The following is a 5,141-nucleotide window of genomic DNA, read 5'->3' on the forward strand; positions in this document are numbered from 1 at the left end:
AGAGGGGAGCAGAACAGGCAGATCTACGAAGTACACTGCTGAGGGGAGCAGCGGGCTGGTCAGGGGAGGTCTGCCATGCCATGTGGATCTCCTCTGGAGCCAGGCGGGGATTGAACTCATGCGGAAGTGGCTTAAGCTTCTTAGTGCAGTGCTTTAACCCGCTGCGCCACCAGGGAGGGCCCTCTAGAAATAATCTTTAACATGAGCTGTTAATAATTTTGAAGATTAAGGTGGTTTTCTTAAGGAACATGCATTTAAGAATCTTACTAAAAACAGGCATAGAGAAAACTAGCTGAAGAGACAGGATGTTTGGGGAGTTTGATAAGGAAAACCACTTCCCCCGCTGGAAAAATTGGAAGTCCAGTAGCATTCATTGTGTGGGCCTCCATCACTGCCTTGTCCCCTAAGGGAGGAGCTGTTTGTGTGGCCGGGGCCACAGTATGACTTTGTCACAGTTTGGACTTTGTCCATCTGTGACATGAAGGATCATGGATTTCCATGGTAACTACGTCAGCATTTTGTACAATGTATGTGTTGGGCAGGTATACAGGAATATTATTTTTTTACCCTTGGATTTCAAACTGTTGCTAATAGAAAGCATCCAGTTACTTAGAGAAGTTTGACTTCTACATTTCCTGTGAACACAATTCGAAATGCAGAATGCTACTTCACAGATTAGATCTTAATCTAAGAACAAAAGCGCTCTTGCAGGGAATAGTGAATTAACATTAGAACTGGGACTGTGGATCCTAAAGTCAGACCCCTGGGGGCTCAGTGTTGAGTATCTCTACCTCTCAGCTGTTAACCTACACACTTACCACCGCAAGCTTCCACTTCCCGTCTGTCAAGTTAGCACTCAAAGCCACTGTGTTCAAATGTTATGCGTGAGTTTAAAGGAAATGATGTGTGTAACGTACAGTGGCCTGTGGTCAATGTTCAGTAAATGGCTTCGTCCTATAAATGCATTATCAATCAGAGGTTTATGGGTTTTATTTGGAGGAGATTAGTTTTATTTCTCCCATTATTATAAGTTTATAAATTTCAAACCTCTGAGGACAATGGTAATAGTGCAACTGACATTTTCATATATTCATATATTCACTAACAGTTAATATTTTGCCACACTTAAATCTTTTTATGCATGTAGGTAGATAAACTTTTTGTTTCTTTTCTGGACCATTTGAGTTACTACTGAAACCCTAAATGCTTCCACCTGTATAACCAGAGATCTAGGATATTTGTCTACATAGTCATAATACAACTGTTGTCACACCCCAGAAATCTGACATTGATATAGTTCATATTTGAATTTTCTAGCTTGTCTTAATATTCCTAATAACTGTAGATTGGCTGTTTAATCCAGAATCCAGTCAAAGATTATACATTGTATTTCTTTGAGTATTTCTTAAACTGCTTTCATCTAGATAATTCCCCATAATTTGGTTCATGGTAAACATACCATTTAGTGGGTATGGTTGGGTTTGTCCCATTACAGTGATGTTAAATGAGTCGTTTGGTAAAATGGTACCCACCAGATTTCTCCAAAGTAAAGTTCCCTTTAGTTTGAACCCTGTGAAATTATACGTGAAATGGAGTGGATTTCCTGTATAACAGCTTGTGAATTTAGCATTCACTGGTGGTGTTTAAATCAAGCTTTTTTTTTTTTTTGATTTTTACAACAGTGATCAGAAAATAGTGATTTTTGTATTTCAAGCTAGTTTTGACACTGATTGTCATTCTTCTGTAAAGAAGAACTTTCCATATATCTTGCATTTTTTGTGCAAAATATGTGCTGATAGGCTTCTAAAAAAAATTTGGTGTGTTGCAAGTCATTTATAATTGATCATTATTTGTTATGATGCTGTATTCACTCCAGTTCAGTGGAAGCTTCTGTGAGCAAGCTCCTTCGGCTTCTCTTTCCCCATTATTTTTTGAACATCACTCTTACACAAGATAATGCAGAGTTCTGGAACTTTTCCAGCTTGATCCTGCAAGAAGCCCTCTAGGTACGTGTTCCTTTTTGTGAGGACCACGTTCTGGTAATTAGCTAGGCTTGCTGCTACTAGGGTATTGATGCTTTTGTATGAAACTTATAATTCCAGCCCATCACCATGGGTTCTCCCCACAATGTAAATCAGTGGTTTGGGGGTTTCCATTAACCTTGTGATGATTGTATTAGTGGATACATGGTATCAATTTATCTTTTTACTGATAGTTTTTTTTTTTTTTTTAAGATTTCTTTATGCATACAGAACTGGCGCACAGGCCAGAGGTGTGAGAGGTGAGAGGATTCACCAGAGACAGAATGGGGAGCAGAACAGGCAGGTGTACTGAAATACATTGCTGAGGGGAGCAGCAGGCAAGACAGGAGAGGTCTATGCCTTTGGGTCAGCTCCTTGGCTGTGGCTCCACTCACGCCGTGGATCTGAACTCGTGCCACAGAGCATAGCTTCCTAGTGCTTCCTCCCTTGTATGACCGGGAGGCTCATCTACTGATGGTGTTAACTTTGATTCGCCAAGTCAATGTCTGCCTGTGTTCTCTACCTGTATGTTGTTATCTTTATCTTAATAATTAAAAATTAACTTATGGGGAAGACACTTTGAAATCATATATTGTTTTCTATCATCGTTTTGCTTACTAATTTTAGCAACTACTGGTGATTTTGCTGGAACCATTTGTTGAAAGAACATTTCTTTTTGAGCCAGCATTGGTTTACACTGTATGTGATTCAGAGGTGCAGGATCACACCCGTTCAAGGGTATGTGACTACCCAACCCACAACTAAGGCACTGATAGTGCATTAGCACAGACCATTGGGCCCCCGATCTCATTTTCCTACCAACTTTGTGCAAATGTTATTTTTCCTCCACCTCTTTGTTAACACATGTTTCTGGTCTTTTTGATATGGGCGATTCCCACAGGTGTGAGATAGTATTTCATTGTGGTTTTAATTTACATTTTCCCTGATGGTGAGTGGTGATGAGTATTTTCTCATGTGCCTGTTGGCCTTAGAATGTCTCTGGGGGGGGAAATCTTCAGCTTTTCTTCATTTTTGATGGGATTTTGCTTTCTTTTTACTTTTAACTTCTTCGTAGATCTTAGCAATTAGCCCCTTGTCAGATGTATGATGTAGAAATATTTCCTCCCATTTCAGTAGGGTGTCTTACATTTAGTGATGTTTCTTTTGCTGTGCAGAAGCTTTTTATTTTGATGGAGTCTCATTTGTTTATCATTTTTTAAAAGATGTATTTATTTATACATACAGAACTGGGGTACAGACCAGAGGTGCAGGGGCAGTGAGAGGATTCACCAGAGTGGGGAGCAGAACAGGCTGACTGACGAAGTACACTGCTGAGGGGAGCAGTGGGCAAGTCAGGAGAGGTCTGCCGTGCCAGGTGGGTCACCTCTGGGGCGGGGATCAAACTCATTCTGAAGTGGCTTTAGCTTCTCAGTGCTGTGCTTTTTTTAAAAAGATTTATTTATTTATTTATATAGAACTGGGGTACAGGCCAGAGATGCAGAGAGTGAGAGGATTCACCAGAGACAGAACAGGGAGTAGAACAGGCAGATCAACAAAGTACACTGCTGAGGGCAGCAGCGGGCGGGTCAGGAGAGGTCTGCCTCGCCATGTGTATCTCCTCCGGCAGGCGGGGATTGAACTCATGCGGAAGTGGCTTAAGCTTCTTAGTGCTGTGCTTTAATCCGCTGCGCCAACAGGGAGGGCCCTCATTTGCTTGTTTTTGCTTTGATAGGAATTAATTCCTCCAAAAACATCCCTAAGGCCAGTGTTGTGGAATGTTTTGCCTATATTTTCTTTTATATACTTTATGGTTTCAATTCTGATATTCAGATTTTTAATTTCAAGTTAAATTTTGTGTATGGTGTGAGAGTGTAGTCTAGTTTCGCTCTCTCGCAGTGGCTTTCTGGCTTTCCAGCTTTCCCAACACCATTTGGAGAAAGGACTTTTCTTTTTCCATAGTATCCTCCCGGCTTCTTCACTGCTGATCAGCTGTTCATGGAAGTGTGAGTTTATTTGTCATCTGTCAATTCTAGTCCATTGGTCTGTGTAATATTTTTATTTCAGGACTGTACTGTTGTGGTTATGATAGCCTTGCTGTTTACTTTGAAGTCTGGGATTGTGATATCTCTGTACTTCTTTTTTGTCAGGATAGCTTGGGCATTTGGGGGGTCTTCTAATTTCATATAAAGTTCAGTAACATTTATTCTATTTCTTTGAAGCTTGTCATTGAAATGTTGATAAGGGTTTGCATTGAACCAATATATTGCTTTGGGTAAAATGGCTACCTTAACAATGTTCATTCTTCCAATCCATGAACAGGGATATTAGCTTTCCATTTCTTTGTGTCTTCCTTTTTTTAAGCAACATCTACACTTTTCATTAGACAGGTTCTCCACTTCCTCTGTTAAATTTACCCCAAGTATTTCATTCTTTTTGATGTGATAATAATAAAGGAGATTGTTTTCTTGATTTCTTTCTCTTCTAGTTCATGTTTGCATATAAGAATGCAACTGATTTTTGTAAATTGATTTTTAACCTGCTACTTTACTGTATTGATCTATTGTTTCTGATAGTTTTTAAGTGGAAACTTTAGATTTTTTTTATGTATATTGTTATGTCATCTGCAAATAGTGATAGTTTTAGTTCTTCCTCAGTGTGGACTCCTTTTATATTGTTTTTTTGCCTGGTTGCTCTAGCTAGGACTTCTAGTACTATGCTGAATAGTTGGTAAAAGTGGGCATACTTATCCTGTACCAGATCTCAGAGGAAAACCTTCCAGATTTTCACCATTGAGTATGTTAGCTGTGGGTTTATTATATTTGGCTCATATTATGTTTAGATATGTTCCTTCTCTTCCCATTTTTGGGGTTTTATCACAACTGGATATTGAATCTTATCAAATACTTGCTCTGCATCTATTGACATAAACATGATGTTTATCTTTCCCTTTTGTTGATATGGTGAATTACATTGATCGATTTTTTTAGATTGAACTATCTTTGTCTCCCTGGGAAAAATCCCACTTAGTCATGAGGTCTATTCTTTTCTTTTATTTATTTATTTATTTATTTATTTATTATTACAAAGTTTATTTTTACATCATTTTGCACATTTTTTTTT

The sequence above is a fragment of the Condylura cristata genome, unplaced genomic scaffold, assembly GCF_000260355.1.
Source record: "Condylura cristata isolate star-nosed mole 26May11 unplaced genomic scaffold, ConCri1.0 scaffold00014, whole genome shotgun sequence".
Classification (NCBI taxonomy): Eukaryota; Metazoa; Chordata; class Mammalia; order Eulipotyphla; family Talpidae; genus Condylura; species Condylura cristata.